This window comes from Schistocerca americana, chromosome 4, assembly GCF_021461395.2.
Source record: "Schistocerca americana isolate TAMUIC-IGC-003095 chromosome 4, iqSchAmer2.1, whole genome shotgun sequence".
Classification (NCBI taxonomy): Eukaryota; Metazoa; Arthropoda; class Insecta; order Orthoptera; family Acrididae; genus Schistocerca; species Schistocerca americana.
This window is the reverse complement of record NC_060122.1, coordinates 175,625,685-175,650,525: the sequence shown is the minus strand read 5'-3', so window position 1 is coordinate 175,650,525 and position 24,841 is coordinate 175,625,685.

Genomic DNA, 24,841 nt, shown 5'->3' with positions numbered 1-24,841 from the left:
CGCTGTCTGGTCTCCTTCCCAAAAACAACCCAACAACCCAACTCAAGCTAGACAAGCTAGAATACGGCGCTGAAGTCGACAACGCCTGTATTAGAAAACAAACTTCTGGCGCAGTTGTTAGATTGGTTACTGCTGCTACAATGGCATTTTATCAAGAATTTAAGTGAATTTGAACGTGGTGTTATAGTCGGCGTACCAACGACCACTTCACGAGTGTACCGTGAACATCAAGAATAATGCCAAACATCAAATCTCCGACATCGCTGCGGCTGGGAAAAGATCCAGCAAGAACGGGACCAACGACGACTGAAGAGAATCGTTCAACGTGACAGAAGTGCAACCCTTTCTCAGACTGCTGCAGATTTCAATACTGAGCAATAACAAGTGTATGTGTGTGAACCATTTCATGAAGGGTCATCGATATGGGCTTTCGGAGCCGGAGGCACACTCGTTTTCCCTTGATGACCGCACGACACAATGCTTCACGCCTCGCCTGAGCCCATCAACACCGACATTCGACTGTCGATGACTGGAAACATGCTGCCTGGTCGAACGAGTCTCGTTTCAAATTGTATTGAGCGGATGGACGCGTACGGGTGTGGAGACAACCTCATGAATCCATGGACCCTGCATGTTAGCAGAGGACTTTTCAGGCTGGTGGAGTCTCTGTAATGACGTGCTGCGTGTGCAGTTGGAGTGATATGAACCCCTGATACGTCTAGATACGACTCTTGACAGGAGACAAGTACGTAAGAATCCTGTCTTATCACATGCATCAATTCATGTACATTGTGCATTCCAACGGACTTGGGAAATTCCAGCAGGACAATGCGACAACTCATACGTCCAGAATTGCTACAGAGTTGCTCCAGGAACACTCTCCTGGGTTTAAACACCGCATCGGAGTTGCGCTGGACTGTAAGTACGCTGCAGCATCTCCCTCAAACGGTAACTTTTTGCTGTCCCTTATATTTTCCCCCACACCATTCTTCCGACATATTCTACCTATATATAAAATTATCGAATACTTAGTATGAATGTCGGAACCATAGGTATCGAAACAATCAATAATTACATAGTGAATATGGCCACCTTGCAGGAAGCTCAAGAACTTTGAACAATCCCACATTGTGGGAGTAAGTAAGAGGCAAACTTTTACATCTAATAGGAACACAGGAACCGTGTGGCAGCAGTATAACTGGCAGATCTTGTGCAAATTAGGCGTGCCGCGTCCATCACGTGACTTAACAGGGGCTACTTTAATGAATTAAGAATGAGCCCGGTAATGGATGACAATATAGCTCGTGAATTATAAAGCGCTTTAATTACGCACAGAGCACAGTGCAAGCAGAATTTATGAATACGTGCTCCGCAGCTCCCGTAGTTACTCCATTAACGTATCAACTTACTCTTTTCCTGGCTGTGCCTCCGTCTACCATTCTGCCAACTTATTTCATTCCTGCTTTGTTGTGTTTCCGGACGCCAGCTTACATGCTTTCGTTTCAAAATGGTTGCGGAGCCATCTGTGTCCAAGTAGTAGAAGCAAAGATGGACACTTTACGCCGAAAAGTAGCAGTACACACATTTTAGTTTCTTCCTCAATCTGCGGCCTTTATCCTCTACAGGCTACAGCTGTTACTTTATCATGTGAACTCGAAATTTCGTTTTCCCGTCATGCTCGGTTCTCAAAATCTGTATAGGAGGAAACATATTGCCTCTTTCAACACGAATCATACATTTTATTAAATTTAGCTCTAGACGATGAACAGTTTCCATTTTATAGTGTCTGTCTCTGGAGTTCAGTGGGCACCTCTCTAAAGCATTCCCAGTTGCTAAACGAAACTACTAGTCTTTGTATCCTTTTCATCTTTTCTATTATTCCTAAATGATAAGGGTTCCAGGTAAACGAACATTCCCCGTGAATCGGTCGAATCTCTTTAGGTTGTCTCTTTGGGTGACTGAACTACATTTTTCTTTTGGCGGCCAAACACAACGAAAGACGCAGAGATGTACCAGAAAGCAGGAATGCGCCTATTACTATGCAACCCTTGTTAAAGAAAGTAGGTCTAAAGGACAAACAGGCAGAAGATTCGACATCCGATACAAAGAACATATCAGAGGCTGTAAGTCTGAGACAAGTCACTCATCTTTTTTAGATCTTTTAAGAGAAATGAACTCCAGACCAACAACAAGAGAGATCTACACGAAAATGATTAGTTAAATAATGGAACACATCTCATAACTTTACAAGAAAACTATCACACATACTAAAGGCTAAGTAGGCAGAAAACAATTATAACCAAAAATTCGAGGAATTTGTCATCACATACACAAACAAATGAAACACCATACACCACATCAGGCAACTGAATTAATGGTACGTTACGAAGTTACCATGGCACTATACGAGGAAGTTCGACTTTCAGCCTGTTTCACTGTAAGAAATATATCTTTTTATTATGAAATATTTACGTGATCTGTTACAAATCCACAACCCAATATGTCAGAACGAAGCAGTTATACAGGACACCCAAACACGATGTCTTGTTAAAAAGGAGAAACAAGTAATGGTGTGTCAATAATGTATTAGCACATAGACTTCTATTACAACATGTAGATTCAGTGTAATGATGTGTTCTCAAGAGTTGTTGCAATAGTTTTTGGTATCGAGTCAGAATATTTCTCCAAGTCAATGCATTGTAGACAAAGTGGTAGTTCATATTCACTATTCAATATTGTAAATATTGCATTGCGACTTCCATGTAGTCCCTTGTGCTACATATTCTAAAACAAATCTTTCGGTTGATAATATATGTTTGTATTAAATTTCAGTATAGCGTTAGAAATTGCTACAACGCAGCCAGAAAAATGGAAAGCTACGACAAAAAGAACGCATCAGAGGCTTGAAGTACGATACAATTGAGCACTACCTTACACTTGTCGACTGAGATGATGTTAGAAAGGAAGCATCAAGGTCTGTGGTCCCTTAACAAGCTTCGGTGTATTATGGAGTTTATCTTTATAATTGTATCGGTTTTCATATTCAGTAGCGTGCAATAACCGGAATACGAATCTTGTAAATCCCATTTCAGTTTTGCAGTCATGAAAATCATGCAGTGAGATAACAGTGTTGTGGACACGTCGTGGCATTTACACTCGCGGGATTGTAAGAAGCATCATTTTTGTGTAGCGCTGCGTCTTTATTGTACCAAGCCCCATCCTAAAGTATTTGAATGGACCGTTGCACTGTCTACGGAAATCTGAGACATATTCCACAGACTTCCTGTGAATTATCACTTCCACCCCTTCCGTTAGTCCAACTTTGTCACATGGTGCAAAACGATAAAAATCGGACGGACGGAAACACTGTGAGCGAACTATTACCTTTGCAAATTACACATCCCTAACAGTCTTTCAGATTATCTAAAAATGCCATCTGCCGTTAGCAAAAATACATTTATGTAGTCGTTCCGCCATAAAACTGTCTTGGTAGATACACCTCTACCTGTGTATCAATGCAATCTGACTTAAGAAATTAATTAATGGAGCAATATAGGGTCAACATTCGTATTTACTTTCAGTGAACTGCATTAGGGCCGTTGCAGTCACTTGCATCTAAACACACTATGAGTAGAAAGATCTACAAAAAATTTACCTTTTTCCACACCGAAGTGTAGATGGTAAGAGCTGCAGCTGGAAATGAGGGTATAGCTTCGCAATGTTGCTGTGGTTGAGTAAAACAGTCAATATAATTAATGATTAGAGAAGCAGGGATGATTACAAGAAGCATCAACTTCATTCGAAACATTACTACTAGATTACACTACTTAAATATGTTCCTTAAGATTTCGTCTCAACACATTACGAAAATCGTTGCGTCTCTGCTTTGCAACCTTCGCAGCTTTAGTAATTCGTTGCCCAAGCATCAGAACTACATAGAAATGATGTCCGTAATCCCACCAACTCTTAGAGAGATAAGCTGAATTCCTTTGGGCACTCAGGTTTACAAAATTGGCTTATCGCTGACATGAAATTTCCCCGTCCGTCTGTAGCTGTAGGAGATCACAGTTTATATCCCATTAATGATACATTTTCATCCTTTTAACCATATTATTGTTTAAAAAAATTAATTAATCGTAATGATAAGCGCTGAAATACACATTATTTTGTCATTAATATTAAAAGTACCTCGCATCATTTGGTTCTCTCTTTATATTTTTGTGAGTAGGTGTTTCAAAATGTTGTGAGACCTAGATAAAGAAAATTTAAACCAGGATTGCGTGTCAATTCTAGTTCAAATTTTTCTGTCTTCTTTACCCATAAGAGTCTCTTTCTCGGGTAAAATGAGTGAGATACAGGTATAAACTAAGCCGACAGTATTGCCCGTCATATTCGTTGTTGAGTGGTTAGCCATCTACTTCGTAATGTACGATGAAATTTGCCAAACTGTGCAGATACTGTTGTTTTCTTTGATATTTTCTCATATGGTAAAGAATTAGAAGATAAAATTACAAGCCTTCTACTACAGAAAGTGGCAAATCTTCGCAACACATATACGAATTTAATTTATATCCATCATTGGCAAAATTCTCTTTACTTCCCCATTTTCATACTCTTGCGTCCTCTGCGTGTTCAAAATGATGTTCTCCGTCCATAAAAAAAAATTGATGAAAATAGGCTTTCGATTCAGCCTTCAAGCTTCGTGTAGGCTGTTCTTAAAGCAGCTCGAAATTCCATTTTTATCATCCTATTTCAACTACTCGCTAGTACTCTCTAAAATGCTTAGTACTGAAAAATATGGTATTGAAATTCGATAATTCACTCAACGAATGCGAGAGAACAGTTTATTTTTTGCTCAATAATACTAGCATTTCCATTTGGAATACGTGTCCAGCAAAAATGAAAAGTATGAATGACCAACTTCAGAATCGGAAATCAAATTTAACTTACGTATGTACTGAAAAAGCTGAAGATTGGGATGTATGATGATGTCTGAAACAAACTATCCTACAGTCGATGATAAGGAGCTGGTAATGTTCGTTTTAACAGTGATTCTAGTATTCCGAAAAAAAATGTATGTTGAGACTCCTTCCAACAGGATATTGCGTAGGTTTTAGATGGTTCACTCAATCGTGAGAGAAGCTAGAAAAAATTATAAATCTATTTGTGCCACACTTGGTATTTGTAACTAATACTGCAATAAACTAAGGGACTGGGATCTCTGCTCATAATATCTATTTAAAGCTATTGGTGCTACATAAAATCAGCGGAGTGACTCTTCTCAAAAGGGGTATGCAACCATTCAAAACTTCATACAAATTACTCTGGTTATTTCATTTGGTTGTTTAACAAAGACCCATTTGTGATAGCCATAGTGTAAAGTTCTTTTGCATAAATAGGGGCAGTTCGAATAAGATTTGTCCTATATTTTCAGGGATAAAACTGCGTTATTAAAATTTATTGTCTGTTAAAAATATTATAGGAAACATCACAATCTAGTAATTATGTCAAATCTCACCATTAGACCAGGATTTCTGTTTGGTACGGCGACGTTTCAATAAGGGGCTCCGTAGGGGAGTAAGAGTAAAGGAAATCGACTGGAAATTACTGATGGAGGGTGTACAGCTAAAGATGGGTGGAAACCCGCAGACATCATCAGAGCGAGCAAGCATTGCCCGCGACCAGGTCTGCTCTCGCGGCTGTACTGCCGGTAGTCTGGCGGCAGGGTCGCGGCGTGGCGCTGCGTACGGGAGGCGTGCTCATGGCGTCACAGTGTCACGTGACAGCCGGCGGCGCTGGGCGGAGTCTGCGCTCTGCGTCTGCGCGAGCCAGCCGACGGCGTCACCATCTGGCGAGCGTCGCTGCAACTAGGCACTGACTTGGAGGCAGCGGCGCCGACAGCTCGCTTCGGTGGCGATGTACGGCGTCCGGTAACAATCAGCGGGGAATGTCGGCACTCGCCGGAGAATAAAAATTCCATACTGGTAGCGCGCATGAACTGAAGTTGCGTACAATGTCTCTCCAAGCCTGGCAGGGGGATTCTTCTGTAAAAAATGGCATGCAGCACACTGACAGGTTCTGTACTAAAACTACATCGTATATTAATTCGATACTAGATTCCTGCAATCGGTCGTGAATACTTTTCGAGTAGTTTCAATAGGACACTGAATTTTGTTTTCTATTATAGAAGGAAAACTTCTTAGACCGCCGATGTAGGATGGTGAAAGTTTGTGACATCCCTTTTCGTGTGCGCTGCTCTTGACTCAATTTAAAGAAATTTTCCTGCTATCTCCCCACATTTTGCAGACAACCAATGTAGTTGCCTTGTATGAAACTGAATAACGTTACTGACAGAGATTTTAGGAAACAGGTTTTCTTTAGGTGCTTTCAGTTGAATGTGCTAAGTTTCTTCCGCAAACATTATTTTTATCCAGTTGGTTGTCAACTTCATAAGCCTTGTTTACAGTACTCCACAGTGTGATAATTTACGTTTTTAAAAGAAGAAATGTCCACAGAGCAATGATCGATGGCTACACGAAATAAAGGTGAATAGAGCCACGTCCCGCGTAAATCTCTCTTCCTTAGCGTTCATACCTCCTTTATATAGTACAATTCAAAGAGAGAAACTACAGAATGTAAGAATGGTCTTAGACACAGGGTTATTTCATCAGTGCAAGATTACGGTATCTGAAATATTAAATAATAATTCACATTTTACACGTCGTTATTCGAATTACGTAACGTCTCTGTTTCAGAGCACTGCCTGGTCTCCACTTGGTTTCACGATAGTACGGCTCCACGTACATTGAACCCATTTGACGTGATTAGACAATCACACAGTGGTTAAATTGGAGGAGCGCAATGGATGTATTCGTCTGCATAGAACCTTCATACAAAATTACGATCTGTGTTACTCACTCAGCCATGATAGCTACGGAAGTACAACGCGCTAGCATTAGTGAACAAATACAATAACTGAATATCTCTGTTGCCTTACCATCGCACAGCTACTAAAAATCTTTATAAGGTGTGGAATTCAACATACTTTGAACATGGCAATCATTAGAAGCATAAGTTCAATACACTTTCGAGTAAGAAAGTAAAGCAGGCGCAAATAGTCTTCTGTAGTTTCGGTATACGAAGATATCCGGACTGTGAGTTGAATCTATCTGCTTCAAACTGGTTTCTCAGTGTCGCGTTTTTGCTTATACTGTATTTGATTGTATCCTTATATTAACCTTAACTCGTGTTAATGAAAAAAATGGCAACAAAATTGGCCCGAAATTCGAACCATTGGCCTCCACAATCAATGACACGTTTATGAAAATGGAACCCCGCAGTCCTTAGCGTAAGTTAATTTAAGTCCATAGGAACTTACCTCCACAGTCGAGTAAGGTCACTTGGGTTTTAAAAAAATGGTTCAAATGACTCCGAGCACTATGTGACTTAACATCTGAGGTCATCACTCCCCTAGGATTAGAACTACTTAAACCTAACTAATCTAAGGGACATCACACACACCTATCCCAGAGGCAGGATTCGAACCTGCGACCGTAGCAGCAGTGCAGTTCGGGACTCAAGCGCCTAGAACCGCTCGGCCACAGCGGCCGGCGTACTTAGGTTTCTTTCTAGAAAACAGAACTGACATATTGCAGTTAACAGCTCGAAATCTACTTCCTACGTAGCTTCTCACAGCAAGTGAGGCTCAATCAAACGTCTCCTGTAGCCCCATTCAACTCCTTGTCGCTGCAATGTCCGTCCCATTCATCTTCGGGCTCGCCTTGGCTGTGGACGCTGGCTCCATCTGAGCACGTGTTTCGCGCTGTATCGCAGCTCCCCTTTAACCGGAGCTACCCTCGATACAAGCGCCGTCGTCTCCCCTGCCCCCCCCCTCCTCCCTCCCTCCCGCAACTCTACCCCGCTCACCCCCTCACTCCCCTCGTCCGTGACGGCGCAAGAGAGGGAGTGCGGCGAAAGGAGGGAGGGTTGTATCGAGTTGTTTCGCAGGTCGACACTCCAGCGCTGCAGTCGTGGCTTCTCTCGCAGCTTCCAGTCTTTGCCAGCAGGTGGAACCTCTGCCAGCTCGTAGTGCTGCACCAGGTGGAAGGGCGCGAACTATAGTTCCTGAGTTTTGTACAGATAAGCTGTTTTACACACTAGACAGTCTGTGAATGTCCTCGTTTCTTTTTGGTGGTTACGTAATGATGTAACATAACCATCATGTTAACTGTCTCTAAGACAGATCATCGCACTTCGAACATTCCTGCAAATAACACGCTAACGCCTATACTCTCTCTTTCAGTGTTTGAGAATTCCGGGAATGATACGCTCTCTTAAGGGTAACGAGACCTTGTAATCATTTCTGTTGATGCTATGAAAAATGCTATCTGGATACAGGGCTAACGGTATTTATTTTGTGTGGGAAGGGAGGGGACAGAATACAGATTTCGCTTTTGACGTACCATCGACGATACGTTCAGTATATATGTTGTAGAAGCTCACAAGGGGACGACAAGACCTGTTAACCAAGAATTTTGGTGAGTCTTCTGTTTGTTGTGAAGGTACCTAGCGTGTGTATCTGGCTAGCGGCTTTTCATGCGACGGTCCCTAGCTTTCGAGATAATCGATACTGAAGTTTTACGCATGCCTGTTATGTTTGTCATGTTCCTACCAAGTGACCGAAACACACTAGCGTATGTTCACGACCACCATCCTTGCCGTACTGGTTCAAATCCAACCTGTATAGTTCCTTTTTATTTTAATTTCGTCGCACAGAATACCATTAAACAGTATATTTAATGCAAAATAATTAAAAAATAACCACTTTAGCTGTAGTAATTTCATTAGCAAATCAATAATTACAGCAAATATTTTTCAATGTGTTTTTAGTTTGTTACAGAGTAGAGTACAGAATCGCTTTCGCTTCCCTCACTTGCTGTGGTGGAACAGGAATCCGTATTCTATTTGTCGTAGAATCAACAAAAACACGAGCACCACGCAAATTTGAGGAAAGCAGTAGCCTTGCAGCCATACGGGTTTACCAGAAGTGATATCGGAAAAAAAGATTAAATTCAAAAAGTTTATTCTTTATTCCAAGCGAACCACAACTACCTGATCATTCCTTTTAAAGCACGTGCACAAAAACGATGCATACTTTTAAAAAAAAGTATTTGTATATAATGTTTCCTCGAATCGCTTTCTTTGTCAATGTTTAGCATCTCGGGAGCATTTTGAATGTCTTTCGTGAAAATTTTAACCCGAATGCAAGAACATTAGTGGATTGGGAAAGTGGACTGCATTTCGGTCCGATAATTTTTACAGTAGAAATTCAAGACACTTTCGTAGTATTTGTCGACCTGAAAAAAAGCTTTTGACAATGTAAAACGGTGCAAGATGTTCGAAAGTCTCAGAAAAATAGGTGTAAGCCATCACAAAAGACGGGTAATACACAGGATGTACAAGAACCAAGAGGGAATAATAAGAGTGGGAAGCGAAGAATGATGTGCTCGAATTAGAAAGGATGTAAGAAACGGATGTATTCTTTCCCGCCTACTGTTCAATCTATACATCGAACAAGCAATTACGGAAACAAAAGAAAGGTTCAAGGGTTGAATTAAAATTGAATGAAAAAGGACATTAGTGATAAAATTGCTTTCCTCCATGGAAGTGAAGAAGAATTACACGATCTGCAGAGCTGAACTAATAGTTTAATTAGTACAGAATGTGGATTGACAGTAAATGGAAGAAAGGCGAAAGTAACGAGAAGGAGTGGAAATGAGAGCAGCGAGAACTTCAACATCAGGATTAGTGATCACGAAGTAGGTGAAGTTACGGAAATCTGCTACCTAGGTCGGAGAAAAAGAGGACATCAGACGCAGACTAGCACTCGCAAAAAGGGCATACCGAACCAATAGAAGTCTACTAGCATCAAACGCTGGCCGTTACTTCACGAATAATTTTCTGAGAATATATGTTGGAGCTCAACATTGTTTGATAATGAAACATGGACTGTGGGAAAAGCAGAAAAGAAGAGAATCGAAGCATTTGAGATGTGGTGTTAGAGAACAATTTTAAAAACTAGATGAGGAAGCTCTCCGGAGAATCGGCGAGGAAGGGAATATATGGAAAACAGTAGCAAGAAGAAGGAGATATATTAAGATATTAGGGAAGATCTTCCATGGTACTGGGGGGAACTATAGACGGTAAAATCTGGTCGGCCGGTGTGGCCGTGCGGTTCTGGGCGCTTCAGTCTGGAACCGCGTGACCGCTACGGTCGCAGGTTCAAATCCTGCCTCGGGCATGGATGTGTGTGATGTCCTTAGGTTAGTTAGGTTTAAGTAGTTCTAAGTTCTAGGGGACTGATGACCACAGATGCTAAGTCCCATAGTGCTCAGAGCCATTTGAACCAACCATTGGTAAAATCTGTAGAGTAAATCAGAGATTGTAATACACTCAGTAAATAATTCAGGACGTAGGTAGCAGGTGTACTCGGAGATGAAGAGGTTAGCGTAGGAGAGGAATTCGTTGTGGGCTCCATCAAATCTGTCAGATGACTGATGACTGCAAAAGTCTTGTTTTACGGTTAAAGGGCATGCGTCTCTTTCATCTACAGATACTTGATCGCAAAGTATCTGATCAGAAATTTTATTTGTCACTTTTCGGGAAGAAGACATATTTTAAAAACTCATCGCACTTTCATGAGGTTCCTTATTTAGTGCAGGTCACAATTACATTTTTCAATTTATGAAACAATCCGTCATCTCTTTTTGGAACAATCGAAATAAATTTCTTATGTGTTTCTTGCATACATGAGATAAGGGGATATCTTCCCTGATACAGTAACAGTATACTGTTTTGTGAAGGAATGACAAAACTTATTCAGTTTTTTTTTTCTTTTCTTTCTCCTTTCACGCTTTTCTTTACTCTTCGCAAGAGCGGTTTTAGCTCCTTGTTCCACAAGAGCGGTGTTGTGTGTCGATTGGTACTGGAAGCCGGTTTCATCAGTACTAATTGCGTAATAGAAGGCAAAATTTTGGATGAGTAGTTTCGTCTATATTAGAATTCTTCTGTAGACGCTAATATTTCGCCCATCGTTGCGAATGCTTTGGAGCTGTCGAAATACGTGGAATTCTAATTAAGAACCACAAATGAGTGGCATTTTAAAAGAAAGTGTGCTCTAATGATAAATTTATTGATGAAATTACCACCGCTATGAAGATTTATTTTTAATAATTATGCATGATATATAATATTTAATATCATTCTGTGCGATTAAATTGAAAGAAAGGAACGTGTAGGGGTTAGCCATTAACTTTAGCCGTTGCCCTACGTTCGCTTGCGCGAAAGAGGTAGGAGGTAAGCATAAAACTTTCTCTGAAACTAGGGCCGTCGCATATAAAGCGATTAGCCAGGTACGCAAGACAGGTCCCTCTACAGCATACCTATGGCTCATCAAACCCCGATGAGTAAGTTTGATGATCTTCTGGTCAGATACGGCGAGTATAGGAAGCAGGCAATGGTATTTTTCACCATCCTGGTACATACCAACATAATTTTGAGAAACCTAAATCAATATAGTGGGACAGGGATTTGCATTCTGTACCACCTGCGATATGCTTATGGCACTGATTTATCTCTTCTAATAATGAGCATTCTTGAACTTCTACGTATTGTCAACACTGCACCGCCTCTGCGTATGACATTAACCGTAACAGCAACTACTTGTTGCTGACTGGAACAAATTGTTCAAATGGCTCTAAGCACTATGGGACTTCACATATGAGGTCATCAATCCCCTAGACTTAGAACTACTTAAACCTAACTAACCTCAGGACATCACACACTTCCAGACCAGAGGCAGGATTCGAACCTACGACCGTAGCGGCAGCGCGATCCGGACTGAAGCGCATAGAACCGCTCGGTCACAGCTGATAGAGGTGGGAGGCACATAGGTGCAAACCATTTAATGCTTCTGCTGCTACATACTTCTAAGGTGTATTATCGGATTCGCTTACCCAAATGAGCTTCACTATTGTTCTAGTTGCTGAGGCTCCTTTTGATTGATGGTTAATGTATACTACCTTGTTGGACATATGTGAAATTAAGCATTTTCTTTCCTTACATCATCTTTCAGACCGTATACCGTAATTCAGTCTCTATATCTATACAACTGTGATTGAAAGTCCAAAACATCATTTTTTTCTCTCTATGTGAAGGTTAATCTCTGTAAGTATCATAGGAATTTCAATACTGCTTTCTCTCATAGACACATTACTTCACAAGGGAGATTTATATATTTAATTTGCTATCTCAACGCCATACAAGTCGTCACCCTGTAGATTAGTGCCCTCGAGCGGGAAGTAGGGATGACCCGCTACTACAGTGGTTCGCAAAACATAAAGAGGAAAGTAACTTGTTTATGATGTGTTACTGCCAAGTGACACTCTCTCAGTGATATAGAGAAATAACTGCTACATTGTAGTACAGTAGATAACTGAAAGAAATGCTCAGTGAGACGAACAGAAGTCACACTTTTATTCAAAGAGAATAATTATACTGAAATAACCTGAAGTCACCGCGATTTATGACGGTGTCATGCACATTACAGAAGATGCGACATGGATCTCTATAGGCTGGGTGAACATCGAGGGCAGCAGTGCATGTTCTGCGTCGTGTTCTCGTGATGGTCATAAGGTTAGTGACGAGTTCTTGTGGTGTGGCGTTCCATTTCTCCACGAGCGCGGTTTACAATTGCTGGTTGGTCGGTGATTGATGTGGGCGCTTTGCGGTACGCTTCCACACCGCATCAAACAGGTGCTCGATGGAATTTAAGTCGGGGGGACGGTGAGACCGGTCCATTCGCCGAATATCCTCTCGTTCCAAGAGTTCCCCCATCTGCGCTCTTCTATGCTGTCTTTCATAAAAGTGAGGGGCGAATGAACCCTCGGAAATACACACATGGCAACGGAATACAGTGCCAGATTACCGCTGACAGTGTGGCTTGGAACTGTAGATGTCTGGTAAATCGCAGCAACACGTGTCCAGATATTGCACTGTAAATAAGAGGAAGCGTTATGAATAACGGTGCACATTTCATTTTTTTTAAATACACTGGTAGATATCTGAGATGGTAGATCCGCAGATGGAGCGGCACACATTCTAAATGGAGAGACGTTTAATCAATGTGTCTTAGAAGTCTGCTAAAGCAACTCGTGGGTGTCTGGTAGATCCACAGGTGGTCGCATCAAAGAACTCATCCGGAAAGATAAAACTACACATGAACTTCGTGATGACTGAAGGTCTAAATCGGCTGCACTGGACTTATTTTTAAAATTATTATTATGGCGGGCGAGTGTCGACTCCCTCATATCAATATTCTTTAAGATATCACTCTGTAATTTCTCCCCTCCTTCCTTCTTCCAGGTATTATCCACATTAAACAATGCCGAGTCCCAATAATTAATAAGTAAAATCTTTTATGATGATTTGAGCGGAGCGAAGATAACAATAATCTTTCAACTTTACTTAGCTTGTCGTATTGAGATGGCTCCAGTTGTTCGTGTCTAGGGGTCTGATTCCTAAAGCTGAAAATCTAACATCAGGTACTTACGGTTGGTTTGAACTAAATAAATTGGAGTATTGTTGTTGCAGAATTTTTTACGTAAATATATTTTCCACTGATTTTCTCACGTTTTAGCATATCATACAGCATTTTGGTTTTTCACATTAACAAAGCCGAAATTATGGTGTTCGCACCTATTATACAAAAATACGTCCAGTCACATCAGAGGCAAGATTACGACTCTCACACTCTGCGGTAATAGCAATATTTCAGAACGTTTGCAATTTTTCTTAACAAATGGATTCCTACTAGTTTTCGTTACGTTATTAATTTCAAATATTGTTTCATAAATGAATCCAGGAATAAACGTACTAAACAGTAGAGGATTGCGTAATTAATAATAGAAATCTTAAGCGAACAACTAATTCGTAATTTCAAACGTTTCTAAAAAAAAATTTCAACTGTACATTCATAACTAGTACTTATCGATTATAACATCTAAACTAAAGTATTTTATAAAGTTTTTCCATTTCATAAATTTTAGTCTGAAATAGAACATACTGTGTACAAAATTAAATGAATGTTTTCAGAAAATCTAGTGAGATAATAATGACCGGTCAAAAATTCGAAAAATAATACGGGAATTGACAACTACAGTTGAGGGAAAGTGATGCTAGAGGAGGATGTTCCGTTGCAACACGTACTTCAGTTATCGCCGTTAGATGCTGCACTACGGTGGTCACTGATTTGACTAACGGACAACATGGGTGGGACAAGGGTGTCAGTAAAAACAAGACTACGTGAGGTAACCGAGTCAAGATAAATATAACCTTGACAGTGACAACACGATGTATTACATTTTTTTAAGGTAAGAGAGGTTTTTTTTCTGTATTGTAATACACAGAATAAAACATGGTCGTTGCATGACGTTTGTTGGTCATAAGGTAATACCCATTTTGGTAGTAGCTAAAGTTCCCACCAGCGAACGCACTGGTGAAGTTTATTGACAAACGAGATAACACCACTGGCGCCTTCGTACCGCCCACGTAGTCAATTAAAACTGTATTACGGTTTGTTGCAGTCTTTGAGGTGTTCTTATGTTGCGATGAGGCGCCTGGTGGTAAAGATTAATAATGTTTCTACGAACGTCAGAACAAATAGCATATTCAATGATAGGACTCGGTCCTACGATAAAGCCTGGATAGCTCAGTCGGTATGAATACTGTCGAGTTGGTAACCCCGTCAGACACACCGTTTCAACCTGCAAGAAGTTTCAAAATAGCGGACATTTCACAGCATAATAAATCATGCATTTTGAAAACACTGTTTGTGGACAAGACATTTTTCCACAGTATTACTTGTTCCAAGCTTACTTGTCCAGTACGCTATGCTACAGATCTTGCTTAAAGCTTGGAAGGTAGGAAGGGGCAACGTTACAAAGGGACATGATATGAAGAGAGCTCTTAAGGTCGTTTGTAGGGAAGGCGAAAGGATTTCTAGGAAGGTTTAGCTTATCTATAAAGGAAACACTGTACAGGACGCTATGCAACCCATGCTCGAGTGTCTGGGATCCCTACCTGGCTGGATTAAAGGAAGACTTCAAAGCAATTCAGAGACTTGATGCGAAGTCCGTTACGGGTAGGTTGGAACCACAGGCGAGTATAACGGAAATCCTCCACGAACTCAAAAGAGAATCACTGGAGAGAAGGAGACTTTTTTTTTTGATGAAACATTACTGAGAAAGTTTAGAGATCTGTCATCTAAAGAACGAACGTATTGCCACCAATAAATACCTCGCCGAAGGACAGCTAAGACCGGATCAGAGATATCGGCACTCATATGGAAGCATACAGACATGTCGTTTCTCCCTCGCTCAATATGCGACTGGATCAGGTGTGAGGATTAGTAGTGGAACAATGCGCGTTCCAGCCTGCACTGTTTGGGGACAAGCCAAGTATGGCTGAAGTAAAACTGTGAGTATGCAGGTTGCTCAGTTTCTAAGAGTAATGGCAATACTCTAGGTTCGAGTCCTCACCCGGAAAAAAGGGGACATTTACCTATATTTTACCCACACTTAATTTGTACCACCAATATAACATTTGAACCTCTTGTACATCCGACTTTTAGTGAGGATAGCGTGAATTAAATTCGTTTTCCAGCCATATTATCTGCCATGAGTTCGTGATGAGGAACTTTGCATGTAAGTGACAGAGAGAGAATTACTATTATAAGTATACAGCAATATAATTTTTTATTTAGAGGTGAACATACATGAAATTTCTTTAGTTTTCAGGCAGTCATGAATCTGTATTCGTTGTGGTTCGTCTGTAGGAAACTGACAAAGAGAAAATGGCGACATTGCGTATAAAATACACTCCTGGAAATGGAAAAAAGAACACATTGACACCGGTGTGTCAGACCCACCATACTTGCTCCGGACACTGCGAGAGGGCTGTACAAGCAATGACCACACGCACGGCACAGCGGACACACCAGGAACCGCGGTGTTGGCCGTCGAATGGCGCTAGCTGCGCAGCATTTGTGCACCGCCGCCGTCAGTGTCAGCCAGTTTGCCGTGGCATACGGAGCTCCATCGCAGTCTTTAACACTGGTAGCATGCCGCGACAGCGTGGACGTGAAGCGTATGTGCAGTTGACGGACTTTGAGCGAGGGCGTATAGTGGGCATGCGGGAGGCCGGGTGGACGTACCGCCGAATTGCTCAACACGTGGGGCGTGAGGTCTCCACAGTACATCGATGTTGTCGCCAGTGGTCGGCGGAAGGTGCACGTGCCCGTCGACCTGGGACCGGACCGCAGCGACGCACGGAGGCACGCCAAGACCGTAGGATCCTACGCAGTGCCGTAGGGGACCGCACCGCCACTTCCCAGCAAATTAGGGACACTGTTGCTCCTGGGGTATCGGCGAGGACCATTCGCAACCGTCTCCATGAAGCTGGGCTACGGTCACGCACACCGTTAGGCCGTCTTCCGCTCACGCCCCAACATCGTGCAGCCCGCCTCCAGTGGTGTCGCGACAGGCGTGAATGGAGGGACGAATGGAGACGTGTCGTCTTCAGCGATGAGAGTCGCTTCTGCCTTGGTGCCAATGATGGTCGTATGCGAGTTTGGCGCCGTGCAGGTGAGCGCCACAATCAGGACTGCATACGACCGAGGCACACAGGGCCAACACCCGGCATCATGGTGTGGGGAGCGATCTCCTACACTGGCCGTACACCACTGGTGATCGTCGAGGGGACACTGAATAGTGCACGGTACATCCAAACCGTCATCGAATCCATCGTTCTACCATTCCTAGACCGGCAAGGGAACTTGCTGTTCCAACAGGACAATGCACGTCCGCATGTATCCCGTGCCACCCAACGTGCTCTAGAAGGTGTAAGTCAACTACCCTGGCCAGCAAGATCTCCGGATCTGTCCCCCATTGAGCATGTTTGGGACTGGATGAAGCGTCGTCTCACGCGGTCTGCACGTCCAGCACGAACGCTGGTCCAACTGAGGCGCCAGGTGGAAATGGCATGGCAAGCCGTTCCACAGGACTACATCCAGAATCTCTACGATCGTCTCCATGGGAGAATAGCAGCCTGGATTGCTGCGAAAGGTGGATATACACTGTACTAGTGCCGACATTGTGCATGCTCTGTTGCCTGTGTCTATGTGCCTGTGGTTCTGTCAGTGTGATCATGTGATGTATCTGACCCCAGGAATGTGTCAATAAAGTTTCCCCTTCCTGGGACAATGATTCACGGTTTTCTTATTTCAATTTCCAGGAGTGTAGCTCTGAAAGTTTCTGATATTGTTCCGGACCAGACTTACTCGTACAGTAAGCTTTAAAAGCGCGTTTAACATTGTTAGTGCAAGGTAATGACCTGAATTGTACCACTAGCAGAAGTTTAAGAAATTTAGTTCAGTGCGACTGTTTTTCCTTAGAATTTACATTCCATAAGGTTTCCACGACAATAAAAAATGGTTTAAATGGCTCTGAGCACTATGCGACTTAACTTCTGAGGTCATCAGTCGCCCAGAACTTAGAGCTAATTAAATTTAACTAACCTAAGGACATCAAACACATCCATGCCCGAGGCAGGATTCAAACCTGCGACCGTAGCGGTCGCTCGGTTCCAGACTGCAACGCCTAGAACCGCACGGCCTCTCCGACCGGCTCCACGACAATACCGTGCAGAACCGAGCGAGGTGGCGCAGTGGTTAGACACTGGACTCGCATTCGGGAGGACGACGGTTCAATCCCGCGTCCGGCCATCCTGATTTAGGTTTTCCGTGATTTCCCTAAATCGCTCCAGGCAAATGCCGGGATGGTTCCTTTCAAAGGGCACGGCCGACTTCCTTCCCCGTCCTTCCCTAATCCGATGAGACTGATGACCTCGCTGTCTGGTCTCCTTCCCCAAAACAACCAACCAACCAATACCGTGCAGCTGAGCACGGCATTGTATAAAGAATTTTGTGAGTTCAGTTTTGGCTATAATGAAACCTCAAAAGCGGCACAATTTAGGGATCTCTTTTCTAATCTACTGGGAAGTTCTATTCTTTGTCGACTCCGAGAATGGCTAGAGCGGCGCTCAACTTGTTCCGGAATCAAACTAGCGAGCTGAAGGTAGCATTTAGGTTGCCCTCCTTTCCAGCAGCTGCGCTGAGCTGGAGTGACCTGGAGGTGTCTGTACCTGGGAAGAGGTGAGGTCAGCGATGTGCTTTGCGTGGTAATGGCGTGCACGCGGCAGGCGGCACGCAGCACGCAGCACGCACGCACAAAGTCACGCTCCGTTTCACAGTCCGCGCCGGCGCGCTCTGCGTCCATTACGGGCGGCCAGCGGCCAGTGTTTGCGTGAGGCGGCGTGTAAATCCCACTGTTTCCGCTGCCGCTTTCAGCGCAGCGCAAAGGCCAGGCCCGGCTTAAGCAGACCAAACATACTACAGCTCAAAGCGTGACCTCAACAAATCGAAACCATTAACAAGAGTTTTCCGAGAATAATTCTTTCAGTTAATAAACAAATACTGAACAACAGGACGTCAGTTTTTAACCGTGGTTTATGTTTTATGTAGTTCTCCGCGCTGCCCAAGCCTCTCCGTCGCTGCATCATTACGGCAATCTACACACATTTGAACCTTCTTACTATAGTCAAATCATAATCTCCCTCTATATTTCTTACCCTCCACAATTCCCACTCTTTGAATTTTCTCATTTTGCGAGAACTGAAGGGAGGACTCTTTAATTGTTGATAACCATACAAAGCAAAGTTCGGATAAAATATTTTTTTATTGAAGACAACCGGCTTCAACACACTATGTTGTCATCTTCAGGTCTTAAAAACTTTTGTTGTAAGACATGTTAATTTTACGCTCAAGTGGATAAAAATAGCACGTTATATAGCTATAAAGATAAAGCACGGTGTGCAACAGGCTGTATCGATATACATATTGCTCACATTTGGTTGTTACATCATAGCCGGCCGCAGTGGACGAGCGGTTCTAGGAGCTTCAGGTTGGAACAGCGCGACCGCTACGGTCGTAGGTTCGAATCCTGCCTCGGGCATGGATGTGTGTGATGTCCGTTCTAAGTTCTAGGGGACTGATGACCTCCGTTGTTAAGTCCCATAGTGATCAGAGCCATTTCAACCATTTGTTACATCCTACAAACACGGTGAACTACAGCTCAAACCGTTTAAATATGCTTCACATACTATAAACATTGCGAATCCAGTTTAAAGTATCCACTGTTTACAATATGTCCAGCAAATGTAAACAGTTGTGATTAGTGTACCATGTCTGTATGATGCAACAAGTAACTGTGAGCATATATATATGATATGCAATAGGATATGGTTCAAAAAAATGGCTCTGAGCACTATGGGACTTAACAGCTATGGTCATCAGTCCCCTAGAACTTAGAACTACTTAAACCTAACTAACCTAAGGACAGCACACAACACCCAGCCATCACGAGGCAGAGAAAATCCCTGACCCCGCCGGGAATCGAACCCGGGAACGGGAAGCGAGAACGCTACCGCACGACCACGAGATGCGGGCAGCAATAGGATATATATAATTTTAAGTTTTTAAATATTTTAGCGATGAAAGATCTCTTATAATGTGCTATATTGACCCACCTGACATCTTGTGATCGTCAGTTGAAAGCGGTTGTCGTAAACAAGAAAAAATTATGCGATCTTGGCTGTTAAATGGTTTTCTCCCTCTGTTTCTTGACGTCCAAAGATGCGCCGTAACTCTGGCACCATCTAAGATAGCAGTGATATACCAAAGACGGCAACGCGAGTCGATACCACATATGTTATCGGTGTCTAGCTGCAGTCCTCAGTCACGATTCGGAGGCACTCCTAAAGACCACGCCTCTCGTCTCAGCACTGAAGAGGCCTCGTACTGAGGTCAAAATAGAGCCGCCCTTGGAAGAGCACTGCTCAAGTTCGACACTTCAGCTCCAGCAGTCAACATTACCGTGTACGACAGTAAGCGATGTTCAAGTTTCTGATGAAATGCACTTACGTAAATCTTGCACTTAGTACTGCAAGAGAACAGTTTGTTACTCTGTGCATCACGTCGTGCTTTCATAATCAACGACAGCTGTGAATTGCCAGGCAATCCTGTGGCAAAGAAGTGTGTCAAAGTCAAATAAATCTTTTATTCATTTATGTCATAAACTGAACTAATGTTTTACATTATCTAATCTGACGAGCCTTCTCCCAGAGCAATCAAAGAACTCAGTTATGGCTGGAGAAAGTGGTTTCGCCTGGTCACATCAGCAACTACTTTCTTTTACTCAGAAAGTGTTATGAATTTCTTTTCTCCCAAAATCGATTCAGTACCTCTTCATCAGATATCCGATCTAACCGTTTAATATTCAGCATTGTTCTGTACCTCCGCACTTCAAAAGCTGCTACATCGTTTTTACCTCTACTGTGTATGGGGCTACGCTAGAGACAAATATCTTCATAAAGATTTTCAACACTCAATTTTATTTTCAGTGTCAAAAATTTCTCTTTTTCTGAAATGCTTTTGCAGCTATTGCCACTCTACTTTTTATATTCTCTCCATATCGGCCGTCGTCAGTTGTTTCGCTGTCAACATGGCTTCTACTACTTGTTGAGTCTCATTTCCTAATCTAATTCACTCATCACCGCCACTTTCTTTGTTTCAATTGCTCACCTTTGACATACTTCAATTTTTGTTAACTACTTACAATCGCTTTTGGAGACACTATCCGTTTCCTTCAATTCTTCGCCTTCTCAGACAACGTCATCGGCAAACTGTATCGTTTCCTACACCAGAAAAATTTTCTGAAATTCAACAGAAGAGGCGTAGAACTTAACGAGATAGAAACTAAAATCAGAAGAAAGAACTAGAGTATGTTACATAATTCAGTGTTTTCGTCAGGTAACGTTAAACAACCGTTAAGTAATTAAAAACGCAGTTTAACCATCAGATATTATTTTTTGAACCTCAGTATCTACCGGTTTCTGTCGTGGACTAAGCTCACAGGAAATATCATGTGAAGACGGCCGACGACTGAAACCGGCAGATATTGTGGTTCAGATAAAAGGGGCCGTTGGTTAAAATGTGTTCTTTTCTTCAAATGTTAAATGATTCCAGTCACCTGATGTCTTAACTAAATACTGCACGCTGGAATTCTTTCATTCATCACCTAAATTTGCGTAAAATTTCAATTAGGTGGCAGTTGAACACAACTTGTTTCTGATAAGAACTTAAATTTGTTCATAATTTCGTGATGATACCAGAGGTATTTAATATGTGAAATATACGATTTGTATCACAATAGTAGTTAAAACTGACTCAGACGAAAGAAAACGATAGTAAAAGCGGAAAGATTCGTGTAAATATTCGTTCACAAAGGAGTAATTTTTAAGATACGTGCAAATTTGTTGTTAACGCCACTACTGCCTTCACTATGAAATACTGTCCTAGTCAGTATCAATGTGCTTAAATGTAAGCTTTTAGACCAATTTCGCATGTAATTGGGCTCAAGTTCCACCCATTATCATGAGGCTAGACTATGGTTTAGAATGACCATATAATTAAAAGTTCTAGGTAAAATCGATAGCCGGCCGGGGTGGCTGAGCGGCTCTAGGCGCTTCAGTCTGGAACCGCGCGACCGCTACAGTCGCAGGTTCGAATCCTGCCTCGGGCATGGCTGTGTGTGATGTTCTTAGATAGGTTTAAGTAGTTCTAAGTTATAGGTGACTGATGACCTCAGATGTTAAGTCCCATAGTGCTCAGAACCATATGATCCATAAAATCGATAATGTGGGAGTGAGCTGCCCGTCAACTTGTTAACGTGCACACATTTCGAGCAATTACAATATCTTTACCCACATTTTGAAGCAGTCACTTGCTGGAAGCAACTGCTCTATTACCAATAACGTTGAGCACTCTGATCTGCGATTGTCATTTTATTTTCTCCAAGTATGAACGAAGATAAAGGTATAGCGCCAGGAAATAAATGCGGAAGAATTTCGTCAGTAAACTTGCGTGAAATTGTGCTACGGTTTACAGAAGACTGTACTGGTGGTGAAAGCTTTTCAAGTGGTTTTGTATATACATTTTCCTCAGAAATTTCCTCCTGTAATTAAGATGCATGTTTCATACTAGAACAGTTCTTTTGGCTAGAAACGCCCACTTTGCTTCTAAGTATACATACGGAAACAGAATTTTTTTGTTGAAATAGTTGTCCCCTAAAGAAGATCAAAACTGTAAAATATAAATTACTATTCTAGCCTGACCTGTTACAAAGAGAAAAATGAATTTTAAAAACAGGTAAAAGTTATATAAAAACATTGATCGCTTGTTTGCTGCACTTCATAGCTCCATAATCGACGTTTTTCGGCTCAGTTTGACGTTAGAGTACTATCATTTCGCAATGCGGCAGTACGATAAAGTGCAATAAAGGGAAGAAGTAAGAGCGATGGCTGTTCCCCTCGACTCCTGTGACAAAAATGTAGCGACGCCATAACGGCGACATTGTCGCAAGCACTCTTTTATTTAGGTCTTGATTTAAGACATGTTCATTCCATATAGGTAACTCTACTGCTAAAATGCCTATCAGTCGCGTTCAAACTCCACAGATATTTTAAATGGCATCTGTGTGCCCTAGCGATGTTAATGGCATTCAAACCTGCGCTTATGTTCAAACACCGTACCGAATTCACATCACTTGGGAGGCACTGTATGTTGAAGACAAAAACTGTGTTCTGTGTACACGTTTTTGTACCCCGTCAGTCATGTTTGGCTATCTGCAATATTTAGCGGCGATCCATTACTCCTCGCAGAGGCGGCGATCTTCCGCCACTCGTGGTAGAGACTAGACTTGATGGCAAGAGGAAAGACAGGAGCTGCGCAGCTCAGAGGTGAAGTGCCCACGTGTCGGGCACTCACGACTTTACTGTGATCAGGTGAACTGGTACGGTTTGAGAAGCTCACGTAGAGTGGCATTAAAATGCCTGAAGGTGCGCCGGATATGTAACAACTCCTCTCGAAGCTCACGTAGAGTGGCATTAAAATGCCTGAAGGTGCGCCGGATATGTAACAATTGTAGCTACCCCAACCGACGGTTTGACTGAAGCCTCACTATACTGTTGTTCTTGAAAACGCATTTCGATAGTACTTGAAACATCATTTGGCTCAAAGCCAAAATTGGTAGTACCTGCATTTGTAGCACGAGTACATACACTATGTGATCAAAAGTATCCAGACACCTGGCTGAAAATGACTTACTAGTTCGTGGCGCCCTCCATCGGATATGCTGGAATTCAGTACAGTGTTGGCCCACCCTTAGCCTTGATGACAGCTTCCACTCTCGCAGACATACGTTCAATAAAACGCTGGAAGGTTTCTTGGAGAATGGCAGCCCATTCTTCACGGAGTGCTGCACTGAGGAGGGGTATCGGTCGGTGAGGCCTGGCACAATGTCGGCATTCCAAAATATTCCAAAGGTGTGGACTCTGTGCAGGACAATCCATTACAAGGATGTTGCCGTGTAACCACTCCGCCACAGGCCGTGCATTATGAACAGGAGCTCGATCGTGTTGAAAGATGCAATCGCCATCCCCGAATCGCTCAACAGTGGGGAGCAAGAAGGGGCTTAAAACTTCAATGTAGATTTTGCTGTGACAGTGACATGCAAAACAACAAGGGGTGCCAGCCCCCTCCATGAAAAACACGACCACACCATACCACCACCGCCTCGAATTTTACTGTTGGCATTACACACGCTGGCAGATGACGTTCACCGGACAGTCCCCCTACCCACACCCTGCCATCGGATCGCCACATTGTGTACTGTGATTCCTCATTCCACACAACGTTTTTCCAGTGTTCAATCGTCCAGTGCTTACGCTCCTTACACCAAGCGAGGCGTCGTTTGGCATATACCGGCGTGATGCATGGTTTATGAGCAGCCGCTCGACCATGAAATCCGAGTTTTCTCACTTCCCGCCTAACTGTTATCGTGCAGTGGATCCTGATGCCATTTGGAATTGCTGTGTGATGATCTGGATAGATGTCTGCCGATTACACACTATGACGCTCTTCAACTGTCGAAAGTCTCTGTCAGTCATTAGATGAGGTCAGCCCGTACGCTGTTGCGCTGTTTGTGTTCCTTCGCTTTTTCACTTCGTTATGACATCGGAAACAGTGGACCTAGGGATGTTTAGGAGTGCGAAAATCTCGTGTACAGACGTATGGCACAAGTGACACCCAATCACCTGACCACGTTCGAAGTCCGTGAGTTGCACGGAACATCCCATTCTGTTCTCTCATGATGTCTAATGACTACTGAGGTCGCTGATGTGGAGTACCTGGGAGTAGGTGGCAACACAATGGGCCTAATATGAAAAACGTATGTTTTTGTGGGTGTGCGGATACTTTTGATCACATAGTGTACGTATCACAGACCGGGCCAAGTTACCGAGCGGCGAAATATGACCGATCACTCAACTGAAGTCCGTCCCACCAGTTACCGCCATCGTAAGGATAGTACTAACATTTCACATGACGAGACATTAAAAGCTCACAGAGTGAAACTCCAGTCACCAATTCCATGTGCATCAGATAATTGTCGCATACATCGCTTAAGGTGTCATAATTTTCAAGATATTCAATGTGAAGACCTGTGGAATAACTGATAAAATGTTTGACTATGTGTTACTAACTTAGGGCATATGCTTGCTATAGCAACTTTTTTTCCACGTCTTATTACTGTTAATCCTACGCGAAAAC